At 38.5% G+C, this 17,233-nt stretch overlaps 1 long non-coding RNA gene across 1 annotated transcript; it reads left to right on the forward strand.

The window, feature by feature from the left end:
- Positions 1-1,879: 1,879 nt before the first annotated feature.
- On the forward strand, positions 1,880-13,878 carry LOC139190486 (uncharacterized). Its single transcript, XR_011574716.1, has 3 exons — positions 1,880-2,146; positions 11,989-12,322; positions 13,102-13,878. It is a non-coding gene; the product is annotated as an uncharacterized lncRNA (long non-coding RNA).
- Positions 13,879-17,233: the final 3,355 nt, after the last annotated feature.

Raw genomic sequence — 17,233 nt, forward strand, 5'->3', positions numbered from 1 at the left:
AATCATAAGTGTTGACGAGGCAATTGTAACTATGAATGCATGATACGTTTGTCAAGAATTCAATTAGCGCGATTGTGACAAGCAACCTTCACTACTCATGAATATAAACTTGTAACAATTAGGTGAAACTCATTTATATTCTAGCATCTAATTCATGTATGAAAACTAAGTATGCATCCTTAATAAACATACAAGAATCAGTTATGAAGAAAATAGATAATTGAATTGCAATCACAACTTATCAAATCACAATTGGAAGAAATCAATTCATATCACAAGCATGTTCATGGCTTCAAACTTCCCCCTAACTAAATAGGGGTTTAGTTCCTCATGTTCACAAAACAAAGATATAGAATTATACATTGAAAACAAAAGAAAGAAAACACCTAAACGTTCCAACGATCCATGTTGGATAGCAAGCACGTACAAGAACTTTCCTCTTCTTCTTTGTTGCAACACAAGGTTGGAGTGATGTTTTGAAGGGTTGGTTATGTGGAGGAATGGATGGGAAAGAGTTTAGATATGTAGGGAGAGGCAAGGCAAGGCTTGGAGAATGGTTAATTTCTGGATGATTTCAATAAGGTTGCTGCCATGGGTATTTATAGGGAGAGGATGGACTTGTTTAATTCAATTTTCTGGTGGGAAAACAATCAAGAATGCACGGCAAGAAGTGGATGTTAGGTGTTGAATCATCCACTCAATTGTCATGGTGAGTTAGGCATTGAACAATCACTCAATTTTCTGGTGGAATTGAGTCAAAACTCACGGCAAAGATATGTTTTTAGGGATGAATCATCTACTCAATTTCCTAGTGGGTTAGGTGTTGAACAATCACTCAATTTTCTGGTGGAATTGAGTCAAATCTCACGGCAAGGAGGGGTAGGCATGGTTTGAATGAAATTTTGGTCAATCCTTCTAGAAACCTATCCTTTCTTGCAACTTGTACCAGATTTTTAGCATGTTCCTAGCCTCTAGACAATCCAAATTCGTCCAAACTCCTTGCTCCATGCATATGCACTTCATTCCAAGCCCAATTTTTGCTCCTAAAAGCTCCAAAATGCTCATTTTTGCAAACTTTGACAATAAAACCTGAAATTGCATGAAAATGACTTTAAACACTAAACTAACTAAGGAAAAACAACATAAATGCATGAGAACAAGCCAATTAGGTCGCATAAAAATGTTCCTATCATTGGCCATTAAAACACTCATCCCGCTTCCATTTCTGGATTATCTGTTGTAAGCACAGCCCAAATAAAAGGATATCCTTGAAGAAATCTAAGGCAATATCGTAATCTTCAACTCATTTTACACAAAGGATGGGTAATTAAAGACTTCAAGACACTAATATGTACACTCTTTCAAACACTAGATCAAGAAATTCATAAAATTCATAAACCTGCTAAAACAAATTACGGGCACTTGTTGAATCAAAATTTGATTAAAATGTTCGTGAGAGAGAAAGAGAGAGAGAGAGACCGACCTTGCGTGCTAAGGCTCGATTTTGTGAATGGGATTGATGGCAGAAAATAGAAAGGCGTTTTGGGTTGAGAGAAGCTGAAACACGTATTGGGCTCAGAAGAACCGTGACCCCCATTTCCTGACACAGCTGAGCGTTGGAATGATAACACAAATTTGAACCCTCCGTTTAATGCATTTCGATATCTTTATATACTAAAACCCAATCACGTGGTACTGTGGATGACCAGTGGTGGGACGATTTTGTCCCTGGCTTTTTCCTCCGGTTGTTCCTCTCTTTGGTTTTTTGGGCACCGAAATGCCGCTTTTGCCCATTGCTTCCACGCGTCTGTCATCGATGGATCCTCTATTTGGACTCTGTGTTCTAGATTTTTCTTTTGCTTTCCTTTGCTTTCTCACATCTTTCTCGCAGATCTCTCTTCCGCTGTTCTCGGGCTTTCTAAATCTCGCCTTCGATTCCAACAAGTGCGATCAATCTCGCCCCTCAATTCCCTTCTTAATCCTCATTTTCCACGTCTCTGAGCCCATTCGCCTGAACGAAAACCCGGATCCATTGCTTCCTCTGAAATCAAACCCTAATTTTGCCCCCAAACGAATTGGAACGCAGTCAAACTCGATCTCTATTTCGAGTTGCGCCGATTCTAAGGATCTAATCTGGCGTTTCCAGGTGAGTTTTGCATGTTTATGAGCGTGTATGATTTGGGTTAATGAATTTCCTTCTCTGTCAACCTCTATCTGCTTATTTCAACATTTTTAGTTAGGAAATTGAAATATTGAACTGGATAATTGGAAGATTTGGGTTTCTTTGAACTTCGTAGTCTCAATAGCGTTTTGGGTTTAAGTTTTGTTAATTGGTTAGCGAAAATGGGCTACCAATTCTTCAAAGGCTTCTTTGAATTGGTGTTGTGATATTTAGTATAGGGTAATCAGGATTTATGGGTTTCTAGGTAATCAAGGTTTATGAGTTTCTGTGTAATCAGGGTTTCTGGGTGCTGTGATACATAGTTAGGGTAATCAGTAGTAATATGTAAAAGGGGTTTCTGTGTTTCCATCAAAATATAAAACTAAAGTAGAACACCAGGGATACAAGGAATGTTCTTGACTGAATGAAGTTTTGTTCTGGGCTGAGATTACAAGTGGAAAGCAAATGGCTTCCGACCATTTAGGGTTTTATGAACTGACCTAAGGCGTAAAGCTAAATAGTTAAGTTGTCCTGCAATTTTTGTTTTGGGTTCCTTCAAATTTATTAGTATTTTTGTATGAAACCTGCTCTTTTCGGCCGGCGGCCATTGTTGTTCCATGTTGAGCACCAAAGGAACGCAACTGAATTGTCTTCCAATTTAAAATTTTTATTTTATTTTCATTTTTTTGGGTTATCGATTGTGGTTTTGTTTTTGTTTTTCTTTCTGTTTAAGCTTACTATTATGTTTTTTTGTAAATTTTTGTTGCTTGAACATGATGTCATAGGGGTTTAGTCGGACTGTGTAGTCTAAAGAGAGATGAGAGAAAATGGTTGCTTGGGGTGTGTAATAATCTGACTTACTGAGAGAGGCATCAGATTTTGTTGGTGGTTTGTTAGTAGGGTTTAGTGGGAAGTTCCATCTAAGGCCACCCTGACATTTGGATTTTTAATTTGTAGGAAATGCTTATTTAAACTCCGCCGTGTAAGTTTATCTTACATTGCCGGTCCCAAGCCCGGATAAAGGAGGAGGGGGAGGGCGTCAGGTAGTCGACAGCCGGCACTCCATGATCACGTCGAATCCTTATGAAAATGAATCCAGAACGAAATCGCGCTAAAGCTAGGGCGTCACCCGTAAGTGGCGCGCTGTGTGGCCCGAGCACAGTGATAAGTGAGCAAGGGTCGCTGTATCTCCATCGACACCCGGATGCAGTGTTAAATGAGCAAGGGGGCTATAGAAACTTCTTTTCGAACGACTCCACTCAAAGTTGTTTGGGAGCATATGCTCCTATCAACTTTACACGGGACACACAAAAGAAGTACTTTGATCCTATTAGACGGGGAAGGGTGAAGAAGCTAGGACAGAATGGTAGAGTTCAAGAGAGCAAAATGCGTTTAGGAACGTGGAATATAGGAACCTTGACGGGAAAATCTATGGAAGTAGTAGAAGTTATGGTGAGGAGAAGGATAAATATTATGTGCCTACAAGAAACTAAGTGGGTTGGGCGTAAGGCAAAGAATCTAGAAAACTCAGGGTTTAAACTATGGTATTCGGGCACAAATAGAACGAGAAACGGTGTTGGCATCATCATGGACAAGACCTTGACACAAGATGTTGTAGATGTCAAGAGGGTAGGAGATAGAATCATGGCAATCAAGATTGTAATAGGACAAGAACTTATCAATGTGATTAGTGCGTACGCACCTCAAGTAGGGTTGGATACGAGTTCGAAGGAGAAATTTTGGGAAGACCTTGGAGACTTGGTGCAAGGAATTGCTCAGACGGAGAAGTTATTTATAGGAGGAGATTTAAATGCACACGTGGGCAGGGAGACAGGCAACTATGGAGGTTTTCATGGTGGCCATGGTTTTGGGGAAAGAAACGAGGATGGGGAAGCTATCTTGGATTTTGCAATGGCATATGATCTCTTCTTAGCCAACACCTTCTTTAAGAAGCGGGAAGAACATGTGATCACCTACAAGAGTGGGTCGTCAAAAACACAAATAGATTTTCTTCTAATGAGGAAAAGGGATCGTATAACTTGTAAGGATTGCAAAGTTATACCAGGAGAGAGCGTGGCTAATCAACATCGCTTGTTGGTGATGGATGTACATATCAAAAGAGTGAGAAAAAAGAACAAGACTTGGAAGTGCCCAAGGACTAGATGGTGGAATCTAAAAGAAGAAAAACAAGCCATTTTCAAAGAGAAAATAACCACCCAGTGTGTGTGGGATAGAGAGGGGGAAGCTAACCAAATGTGGGATTCCATGGCTAGTTGTATCCGAAAAGTAGCAAAAGAGGTATTAGGAGAGTCCAAGGGCTTTGCCCCACACCAAAAGGAATCTTGGTGGTGGAATGAGGAGGTACAAACAAAGGTGAAGGCTAAGAAGGAATGTTGTAAAGCCTTATGCAAGGATAGGACCGATGAAAATGGTGAAAGGTATAGAAAAGCGAAGCAAGAGGCGAAGAAAGCTGTGAGAGAAGCTAAGTTAGCGGCTTATGACGATATGTATAAACGATTAGATACCAAAGAAGGAGAGTTGGATATCTATAAACTAGCTAGAGCAAGGGAAAAGAAGACAAGGGACCTAAACCAAGTGAGGTGCATCAAGGATGAGGATGGAAAGGTTCTTGCTACAGAGAACGCGGTTAAAGACAGATGGAAAGGTTATTTTCATAATCTTTTCAATGAAGGACATGAAAGGAGTGCTTCTTTAGGGGAGTTGAGTAACTCAGAAGAGTGTAGAAACTACTATTTTTATCGTGGAATCCGGAAGGAAAAAGTGGTTGTAGCTTTGAAGAAGATGAAGCATAGAAAAGCAGTAGGCCCAGACGATATACCAATCGAAGTGTGGAAAGTTTTGGGAGAGACAGGTATAACATGGCTCACTGACCTTTTCAATAGGATTTTGAAAACGAAGAAGATGCCAAATGAGTGGCGAACGAGCACTTTGGTGCCTATCTACAAGAATAAGGGCGATGTACAAAATTGCATGAACTATAGGGGTATTAAGCTAATGAGTCATACAATGAAGCTCTGGGAGAGAGTCATTGAGCATAGATTGAGGCAAGAGACACGGGTTTCGGACAACCAATTCGGGTTCATGCCAGGGCACTCAACCATGGAGGCAATCTATCTCTTACGAAGATTGATGGAAAGATATAGAGATGGGAAAAAGGATTTACACATGGTCTTTATAGATTTGGAAAAAGCGTATGATAGGGTCCCAAGAGACATTCTTTGGAGGATTTTAGAGAAGAAAGGAGTACAAGTAGCATATATCCAAGCTATACAGGATATGTATGAAGGAGCAAAGACTGCCGTAAGAACTCATGAATGACAAACCGAAAGCTTTCCCATAACTGTAGGATTACATCAAGGCTCATCCTTAAGTCCTTACCTTTTTGCGTTGGTAATGGATGAGTTAACAGGACATATTCAAGATGATATTCCTTGGTGTATGCTTTTCGCAGACGATATAGTGTTAATAGATGAAACTCAAGAAGGGGTAAATGCAAAGCTTAACCTTTGGAGAGAAGTGTTGGAATCTAAAGGTCTTCGCCTAAGCCGATCAAAGACAGAATATATGGAGTGCAAGTTCAGTGCAAATGGAGGCCAAAACGAGTTAGGGGTGAGGATCGGAGATCAAGAAATACCAAAGAGCGACCGTTTTCGTTACCTAGGATCTATCTTGCAAAAGAACGGAGAATTAGATGGAGATCTCAACCATAGAATACAAGCTGGATGGATGAAGTGGAAGAGTGCATCCGGCGTGTTGTGTGACCGCCGTATGCCACTGAAGCTCAAGGGAAAATTTTATAGGACGGCAATAAGGCCGGCGATGCTGTATGGCACAGAATGTTGGGCGGTGAAGCATTAACACGTACACAAAATGGGTGTAGCGGAGATGAGGATGCTTCGTTGGATGTGTGGGCACACGAGAAAGGATAAGATTAGGAATGAGGATATCCGGGGTAAAGTAGGAGTAGCCGAAATTGAAGGAAAGATGAGAGAAAATCGGTTACGGTGGTTTGGACATGTGCAAAGAAGGCCTACTGACGCTCCGATTAGAAGATGCGACTATGGGACAGAGGTTCAGGGCCGAAGGGGTAGAGGAAGACCCAGGAAAACTTTGAGAGAGACCCTAAGAAAAGACTTAGAGTACTTGGATCTAACGGAGGACATGACACAGGACAGAACACAATGGCGTTCTAAGATTCATATAGCCGATCCCACTCAGTGACTTAGATTTTCCAAGTCTCCAACCGAGAAGTTGTCCTCGCTCGGGAAATTAAGGGAACACTACCTCAACCTACATGCTCCACTCACAAAGCTCCAACATACAAGCTTCAACAAAAGAAAATTCAAAGAACTTAGCGAAGAAGGCTTTGGTGATTTAACACAATACGTTGAAATGAAGGAAAGCTTATTTATTGATATCCCTGATAAATTACAAATATGTACATATACTTGAGTCAAAATAAACAAACAAGAGGGAGCCTTCACAAAGGTTGCTTAGGAGAAGTCTCGGCAGTCGGTAGAGCCCCAGAAAGAGAAGGCACCGGAGGGGGATCATTCGGAGCCTCAGTACTGGACAGAACCCTAGAAGGAGGAGGCATCAGAGGTTGATCATTTGGAGCTTCATTACGCGGTACAGCCTCAGAAGACGAAGGCAATAAATGCCTTTGGAACAAACCCACAAATCTCTGATGATCAAGTAAAACCTGACCATCAGATTCCTTCATCTGGTCAAGCTTCCTCTTCATGTTTGTAGCATAGTCATGTGCGAGCCGGTGCAACTGTTTATTCTCATGCTTGAGCCCTCTAATCTCCTGTTTGAGACTCATCACTTCAGCCGCCAATGATTCAACTTGGCGAGTTCGAGCAAATAGGCGTTGGGCCATATTAGACACAGAACCTGCACATTGAACACTAAGAGCCAGAGAATCCTTAACAGCCAACTCATCAGACCGTTTGGAAAGTAGTCTGTTATCTTTGGGAGTGAGAAGGTTCCTGGCCACTACCGCAGCGGTCATATCATTCTTCATCACGGAATCCCCAACGGTAAGAGGACCAATAGGGGAGACGAATGATGGGCGCCATATGTTGTCTGGAGAAGGCGGGGCTGCCTTTTCAACAAGGTTCAAGTCAAAACGACGGTCGGAGGGGCCAGACATTTTCAAAGGTGTAGAAGAGAGAAGAGGTCGGACAAATCAAGATCTTAGAAGTGCAAGAATGGAGCTTCTACTGGTGGATATTCAAGTGTGCTTTGGAACTTAATGTTAGCCTCTATAAAAATCTGCACTCGACGAAGCTTCAGAAATCGAAGAGGCGTTTGCTTTCTCAAAAGCTGGGCTGCTCAGAGACCACGAGGGTCGATCTCAGAAATCGAAGAGGCGTTTGCTTTCTCAAAAGTTGGGCTGCTCAAAGACCACGAAGGCCGATCTCAGAAATCCTTTCTCAAAAGCTGGGCTGCTCAGAGACCACGAGGGCCGATCTCAGAAATCGAAGAGGTTTGCTTTCTCAAAAGCTGGGCTGCTCAGAGACCACGAGGGTCGATCTCAGAAATCGAAGAGGCACCTACTTTTCCAGCCTTGTCAGCACCTGTCACACGCACACTCAGCTTTGCGGAAATTATGGGCATTCTGTCGAAAATTTCTGGCGAAGTAGAAAGCACATGAATCGTACTGTTCAATCACCCACTTCCCACACGCAACAGTAGCTCATGGGTACCACATATAACTTTGCCAAAGTTCTCTGACAAAGTTGAGACTACTTTTCCAGCCTTGTCAGCACCTGTCACACGCACACTCAGCTTTGCGGAAATTATGGGCATTCTGTCGAAGATTTCTGGCGAAGTAGAAAGCACATGAATCGTACTGTTCAATCACCCACTTCCCACACGTAACAGTAGCTCATGGGTACCACATATAACTTTGCCAAAGTTCTCTGACAAAGTCGAGACACGTGAAGCTTGCAACTCTCACTACATCGCTCTGACCAAGAAGGGTAAAAGAATAGCAAAGAAACAACACTAACAAAGTTTAGACACATAAATTTTGATGGCCTAGCTACCATATTATTACCCACAAGGGTAAAGGAACAGTACCACTGCTGGATAATTGGAAAGTCCCGGTGTGTCAACCTCTGTGCTTCATGGCAAGGTAGACTAGCAAACATGCCCAACCTTTACTCACATTCGAGAAAACACTCCCAACAAGATTGCTTGGCCCAAAATCGAAGAGGCATCGCCCTCCGAATCTCGAGAGCCAGACTCCCAACATGATTACTTTCTCAAAAATCGAAGAGAGGGTAAAGGAACAGTACCACTGCTGGATAATTTGAAAGTCCCTGTGTGTCATCCTCTGTGCTTCGTGGCAAGGTAGACTAGCAAACATGCCCAACCTTTACTCACATTCGAGAAAACACCCCCAACAAGATTGATTGCTCCAAAATCGAAGAGGCACCGCCCTCCGAATCTCGAGAGCCAGACTCCTAACATGATTACTTTCTCAAAAATCGAAGAGAGGGTAAAGGAACAGTACCACTGCTGGATAATTGGAAAGTCCCTGTGTGTCAACCTCTGTGCTTCGTGGCAAGGTAGACTAGCAAACATGCCCAACCTTTACTCATATTCGAGAAAACACTCCCAACTCCCAACATGATTACTTTCTCAAAAATCGAAGGCACCGCTCTCCGAATCTCGAGAGCCAGACCCCCAGCATGATTGCTTTCTCAAAAATCGAAGAGGCATCGTTCTCCGAATCTCGAGAGCCAGATCCCCGACAGGATTGCTTGTTCGAAAACCGAAGAGGCACCACTTTCCCAACTTCAAGAGCCGGATCTCCTTGGATAAAGCTTGTCTGTAATCTTCACACGCAACATCAGCTTTCCAGATACCACAGACCACTTTTTCAAAGTGCTCTGACAGAGTTAAAACTTGTGAAGCTGGCAGCTCCCACTACCGTGCTATGACCAAGCAGGGTAAAGGAATAACATTATTACTTGATGTTAGGGAGACTCCTATATATGTCGACCTCCATCCCCAACGGACAGGCAGACCTGCAAAAATACTCAACCCTTCCTCTTATCTGAGAGGGCACTCCCAACGAAGCCTTTCGAAATATTCAGCTTTCTTTCCCCCCGATAATACCTCTGTAAACAAGCTATACTAGAGCAAGAATATCTCATATCATCAGGGTTAAAAGCAAGAGTATCCCATATCATGCTTTTTCCCTGTCTTTTCCTTTGGCCTTGTTCTTACCTGCAAGACAAGGAGAAAGAGAGCAATCAGTCAGCACTTGGCATCAAGCTTCCAGCCAGGAACTGACTGCCTGGAACCCCTTACCCTGGCATTGCTCTCGAGTACTCATCTTCAACATCTTATGCTTCCAGGGAAGATACCGCATCTGCCTGAGGAACAGATAGGGCAAGTGAGAATGATACAAGGAAGCATGTGGAGACAAGTGTAACAGCACACGTGCCGATACATCCACTACTCTGTCAAAAGCAAAAGTATCCCATATCAGCAGGGTCGAACGTACTCTAGATTTGATAGACTTGTTTTGACCTTCAAATTCTTCAGTCGGCCTTATACTTTGGAGGAAACCAGAAAACCCTCCAGCCCAGTTCAAGAATAAGCCTGTGGAAAGTTACTTCTTCAAAAGCAAAAGTATCCCATATCATCTCTTCTCATTTTTCTTCTCTTTATCCTTCATGCTGCCTGCAAGATAGGGAGAATGTGAACAATCAGCCGGAGCTCTGATTGCTTACCTTGTCTGTTACCTCTTTCAGCAGATCCCCTAGCTCGGCGACTTGGGGGACTCCTACTACATGGTTTGTATCGCGCTTGACCAAGCCTGAAACTACAAGTAAGCTTCAAGTGACATTGATACATTACCTTGTGCATCTCCACCAGTTACAGATACCACCCCTGGATGGAGGAAGAGTACTTCCAGAGAAGATTCCACATCTACCTATGAGACAGATAAGGAAAGTCAAGCCGATACCACACTCCGGGACTTAGAAGTTTCGTGGTTACGAGATCATTCTCCCACAATATTTCCTAATGTCATTTGTACTAAATCATTCACTTGTACTCCCTAAAGGAGAGCTTGAACCTATGTACTTGTGTAAACCCTTCACAATTAATGAGAACTCCTCTATTCCGTGGACGTAGCCAATCTGGGTGAATCACGTACATCTTGTGTTTGCTTTCCTATCTCTATCCATTTATATACTTATCCACACTAATGACCGGAGCAATCTAGCGAAGATCACAAAAAGTGACCGTTTTCGCTACCTAGGATCTATCTTGCAAGAGAACGGAGAATTAGATGGAGATCTCAACCATAGAATACAAGCTGGATGGATGAAGTGTAAGAGTGTATCCGGCGTGTTGTGTGATCGTCGTAGGCCACTGAAGCTCAAGGGAAAATTTTATAGGACGGCAATAAGGCCAACGATGTTGTATGGCACAGAATGTTGGGCGGTGAAGCATCAACACGTACACAAAATGGGTGTAGCGGAGATGAGGATGCTTCGTGGGATGTATGGGCACACGAGAAAGGATAAGATTGGGAATGAGGATATCCAAGGTAAAGTAGGAGTAGCCAAAATTGAAGGAAATATGAGAGAAAATCGGTTCCGGTGGTTTGGACATGTGCAAAGAAGGCCTACTGACGCTCCGGTTCGAAAATGTGACTACGGGACAGAAGTTCAGGGCCGAAGGGGTAGAGGAAGACCTAGGAAAACTTTGGAAGAGACCCTAAGAAAAGACTTGATTACTTGGATCTAGCGGAGGACATGACACAAAACCGAGCGCAATGGCGTTCTAGGATTCATATAGCCGACCCCACTTAGTGGGAAAAGGCTTTGTTGTTGTTGTTGTTGTAGGAAATGCTTATTTAATAGGAATAAAATTAGTGTAGCTGAGATCATTAGCATCAATGATTTTCGCAGGCAGTTCCATCTTCGGAAACACCATCTTTTGTATTAGTGAGTAAACGAGGTTTTAAAAATTTCAGTAGGTGAAGCAATAACGGTTATCATTTTACTTTTCTGGATTCCGAGCACTCATTTCGTTTTCGCAAAACAAATGGAACCTCTAGGGTTGTAGAAAGTTGCACACAAGCTGAAATCATGTCCTGCCTTTTTTCTCTATGAAACTCTCTCTGACTTCTAGGGATTTCCATCAATGGTATAGACAAAATGGCAAGCTCTTGAAAGCCAATGAAACCTCTATTGACCCTTCATGCAGATACCTTTGACTTAGAGGCATGCAGTTTCCCTCTCAAAATTTTTAAACATATTATGCACAATCACATTATACATGCTGATATACATATGAGTAATCAGGTCGCACCACCAATTAGCTATATAGTATTACATGACAAGATTATTAAAATTAATCTCACCAACCATATATATGCAGAAGGAATTCTTTGATTATTGTCCTCACATGTCTTCATAGACTGCTCATGAAAATAACATTGGGACAATTATGGGATCCTCTACTTTGCACCTCTACTTGCACATCCTTTTATTTGTATTCAGAGTGTTGATGATTTAGTCAAAAGGTTAGCCAGTGCATGGTCTAATATGTTTAAATTCTTTGTTTTTTTACATGAACTTTTGTTATTCTTTTTCGTTTAGTTCATTTGAATTGGTTTTTAAAGTCTGTTGATCAATAAGTGTGAAAACTGAACAGCTTTTCTGGATGTATTTTATTGGTGTTTGGTAGACAAATGTATGTTTATTGATCAATCTTATCTCTATGTGATCATTCTCTTTGTGTTATAAATATTCAAGGCTGCAATTTTCTTGCAGGTTTTTGATAAAATTCACCTTCACAGACTGACTAAAAATATATAAAGGCTGTTGGTGATCAGTATAAAGACAAAATAAAAAAGGTATGAATAAAATGTTTGAGATTATATGATTTGATTTCATTTTGTAATGTACATGATTCTCTTTATATTTTTCAGATTAAATGGGTTTAGGACTGTATTGGTTAAATCTAATTAAATTTTTGGAATTTGCTATGAACAATATTTTGGTTCATTACGGGTTTGGTGGTTCTACTTTTGAACTGCACAGGGTTGAGAGAAAAAAAAAAAAAGACAATTTTGTTGGCAATCAATATAAAGACATAATACAAAAGGTATTCTTGGATGATATCATTTGGTTTCAATTTGTGACCTGTGATTTGCAATATGGATTAATAATCTCAAAAAAATTTATTCATGCGTATTGTCTATTTTCTTCTTTTCATATATTTTGTTTCCATGATTGGTTTTGAATAAATTAGCATTTGTTTCATATGTAAGTAGCAATTTATAATAGATCGGTATATCCCGTATTTCTTTTTAGGCTTAACTTTTGTTAATCATCTAGTTGGTTTTCTTTATAATTGCCAAGACGATGATTTAATTTATAAGGTGTTTATACGTGTAGGCAATTGGATTAGTGTTTTGATGAGATTTTTAATTTTTGACAGTGTGTTAAATTATGCATGTACAAAATTATCATTTAATTCTTATAACTATGAGAGGAAAAACGTTTGCTCTACTGGAATTGATCATAAAACGTTATGGGTAGAAGAGGATGTGGTGAAAACATCTGATTTTAAATAAAATTTCCCAACTATGTTATGTGTTCGTCTTTCTTTCTGTCTTTCTCTCTCTTTATATATAAATATATATTTAAGTATTGATAAATACATGTGTGCACACACACATTCTAAGGTTAAAACTTTACTTCTTATAAAAGATGCGGTTTCCTCCTGAAAGTTATGGGGAAGACAAAGCAGAGTAAAAGAAATATTTATAATCTACAATGTTGGTTATCAATTGGGTGAATGTATACTTCTCTGTCTCTGTAAATTTGTATTGGTTTTCTGCTTTAGGTTGATTTAATTAATGGGGTATGTTTTCGTTTCAGATTAATTTGGTTGCCGCTAAAGTAATCAAACATTGAAAGCTTGGAGCCAGTGATCTTTCAAAGAGGTTGGTTGTTCAATGTTTTCGTTTTTGTCTTTTTAGTTGTATGAATGTGGTAATATGGTTGGTTGTCTACATTTATAATTGCAGTGTTTTGTTCTGTTTCTTTTAGTTTAACTGTTTTGTTGACTGTTTTTGTTTTTTTCTTATTGTTTTTTTTTTCAAATATGTTTTGCAATCCGGTCGTTCATAATCAGTTGTGATTATTCATTTTTCATTATTGCTGAAAATATTATAAATGATGGGAGAACAGATGGTATAAAACGAAAGCAAAATATTGATGACACGGATTGTAATGCGGTTTTAGATTCTGACAATCGGTAAAAAAAAATGTGTACAATGAATTGTGTACAAGACTTTGAAAATGTTGTTCCGTATGCAGTTAATGCGACTCTTTCGCAAAATTCGTTGGTTGAGAATCGTTGTTCATCTGGCAAGGCACCTGTTAATGGTGATGAAATGTTGAATCCTCTCTTGCTTAAAAAACAAGTGTACACACATGATCAAAAAGGCAAAAACATTGTTAATTTGTCAGATAACATTGAAAACAGAGCAGCGTCTGCACAAGATCGTGTTCTGATAAGTAAGGGTCAAGCATTTTTCCAAAAAAATAGGACTGGTGCATTCCAAATTCAGTTATTTCATGTTTGATGTTTAGCGTTTGTTTGATCACGTGTTGTTGCTAATCGTTTCCTTTTGTTTTTATTTCTTTTTCTTTATTTTTTTTATTTTTTATTTATAGGTGTTGTGAAAGATTATGTGGACTTGGGTGATAAAAATTATAGGTGTGTACATTGTGGTGCATCTTTTTGGTTGAAAGAATCTCTCAAACAAAGTTGGAAATAAATTGAACCTGTTTTTACTCTTTATTGTCAAGAAGGAAAAGTTAAATTTGAACCTCCAAAACCAACACCAACTTTTTTAGATTGCTTGCTTGATCCAAATGGAGGGAAAACAAGTTTATCTTTTCGAGAAAATATTAGAGCTTACAATTCTATGTTTTCATTTACTTCTATGGGAGCAAAAGTTGATAACTCAATTAACGATGGATCAAGTCCTTACATTTTTAAAATTAGTGGTCAAGTTTGTCATTTAATGGGATCTCTTTTACCTGTTGGAAATGAGTCTCCAAAATTTGCTCAATTATATGTTTATGATACATATAACGAAGTTCAAAATCGTCTCAAAGCTTTTGATTCTGATGGAAAAAATGGAAGGCTTGATAAAAGAATTGTTTAAGAGTTGATTAAAATGTTTGATGAATTGAACGAGTTAGTCAAACCTTTTCAAACAGCAAGAGATAAATTTGAAACTAATGGTTTGATGAATTTAAGAATGACTTTATTAGGTAGACAACCAAATGATGGGAAACAGTATGATGAACCAACGAGTGATGAGATAAGTGGTTTAATAGTTGGTGATATAGGTTTGTCTGACTCTAATAGAGACATCATTATAGAATGCAAAAGTGAGGGATTAAAGCGTGTTACAAAATTGAATCCAAAATTTATGGCTCTTCAATATCCTATTCTTTTTCCGTATGGTGAAGATGGGTATACGCCGAATTTAAAGTGGAATCAAAATTATAAAGGGCCGAAAACAAAAAGACGAAGAGTGCCTATGAGAGCTTATATAGCTTATCAAATTCAGGAAAGAACCATATTTAACTACGTTGTTAAAAGGAGGTAGACTTTTTCAACAATATTTGGTTGATTCGTATGCAACACTTGAGGAGGACAGGTTAGATTACAATAGACAAAATCAAAAAAATTTAATAAGTGAAATTTACAAGGGGATTTATGATGCAATATCAAGAGGTGATAATGATGCAAACAATTTAGGACAAAAAATTGTGTTGCCTGCTTCGTATACAGGAAGTCCCAGATATATGATCAATAATTATCAAGATGCTATGGCTATTTGTAAAGAATGTGGTCATCCTGATTTGTTTATAACATTTACCTGTAATGTAAAGTGGCCAGAAATTATAAGAGAGTTTGAAAAAAACCGGGTTACAAACCTGAGGATAGACCTGATATAATTTCTAGAATATTTAAAATGAAGCTTGATGATATAATTGATTTCATCAAATCTGGAAAGCCTTTTGGAGAGGTTGATGCAAGTAAGTTCTTCAAGGTCTTTTTTATTATTATCATTGTCTCTTTTCCATTCTTTTTTTTTTCCTCTATAGTGAATCTAACTTTTTCCTTTTTTTGGTTTTTTTTTTTAATTTTTATCTATTTGTTGTTTTTACAAATATAGCCGACCCCACTTAGTGGGAAAAGGCTTTGTTGTTGTTGTTGTTGTTGTTTTTACAAATAGATGTTTGTACAATTGAATTTCAAAAAAGAGGTTTGCCTCATTCTCATATGTTAATATGGTTGAGACCAAAATTTAAATGCTACACTGCATCAGATATAGATTCCATCATTTCAGCTGAGTTACCAGACAAATCTGTGAACCCTCGACTTTATGAAATTGTTAATCAATTTATGATTCATGGTCCATGTGGTTATATCAATCGGAATTCTTCTTGCATGCGAGAAAATAAATGCACCAAAAATTTTCCCAAAGCATATAAAAATGAGACGGTTTTTGACCCGAGTGGCTTTCCTATTTATAGGCGTCATGATGATGAGACAAAATTTGTGGTAAAAAATGGAATTAAAGTTGATAATAGCTTTGTTGTTCCTTATAATTCTGAATTACTCTTGAGATATAATGCTCATATAAATGTTGAATTTTGTTGTCAATCAACACTTATAAAATATTTGTTCAAGTATGTAAATAAAGGTTTAGATAGAGCACGGTTGGTTCTTCAGCAAAATCCAAATGATGAAATATTAACATATCTAAATTGTAGATATATATCACCTTATGAAGCTGTTTGGAGATTGTTTCAGTATTTTATACATCATAGGGAACCTTCTGTGGAACGATTACCTGTGCATTTACCATTAGAACAAAATATTGTTTTTAGTGGTGACCAATCGCTGCAATCAATTATTAATCAAAATGCTTCTGATCATACAATGTTGACAAGTTGGTTTGAGACTAACAAAATTTATGCTGAAGCACGTTTATTAACTTATGCACAGATTCCATCAAAGTTTGTATATGATCCGCGGAAAAAAAATTTGGAAGCCAAGGAAACATAAAGGTTCTATAGGCAGAATAGCATATGTACATCCTGCATCAGGTGAGTTATATTATTTAAGAATGCTTTTAAATTTGAAAAAAGGTGCATTCAGCTTTGATGATATAAAAACTATTAATAATGTTGTGCATATTTCATATCAAGCTGCATGCCAATCATTGGGATTGTTAGGAGATGATAAAGAGTGGATTGAAGCTTTATCAAATGCTGTGAATACAACATCATCTGCTCAATTAAGACAATTGTTTGTCACAATTATTTTATTTTGTGATGTAGCAAATCCTCAAATTCTTTTTGAAAATTATTGGCAAAATATGTTTGATGACATTTTATACAATTTGCGAAAAACTTTTGCAATTCCAGATATGGTTGTACCACAAGATGAATTAAAAAATTGTGTACTATTTGAACTAGAATTGCTTTTCAATAATGCATCAACTTCTTTAGAAAATTATTATTTACCAATGCCTGATGCAAATAAAATGTTAGAAATAAAAAATAAACTTTTAAGAGAAGAGTTAAATTATGATTGTGAAGAATTGTCAAAAAAACATAATATTTTGAAATTACAACTCAATCAAGATCAAAAACGTATCTATGATTGTGTTATAGAAACTGTAAATAAAAGAGAAGGTGGTCTATTTTTTGTTTATGGTCATGGAGGCACTGGAAAAACTTTTTTATGGGACACTATCATACGTAGACTCAGATCTGAAGGAAAAATTGTTTTGGCAGTTGCATCATCAGGAATAGCATCGTTATTATTACCAGGTGGTCGAACAGCTCATTCTAGATTTAAAATACCCTTAGTTATTACGGATTCTTCAATTTGTGCAATAAAAAAGAAAACACATCTTGCTACATTAATTGAGAAAACAGATTTAATTATATGGGATGAAGCGCCTATGAATCATAA

This window comes from Malus domestica, chromosome 13, assembly GCF_042453785.1.
Source record: "Malus domestica chromosome 13, GDT2T_hap1".
In the NCBI taxonomy this organism is placed as follows: domain Eukaryota; kingdom Viridiplantae; phylum Streptophyta; class Magnoliopsida; order Rosales; family Rosaceae; genus Malus; species Malus domestica.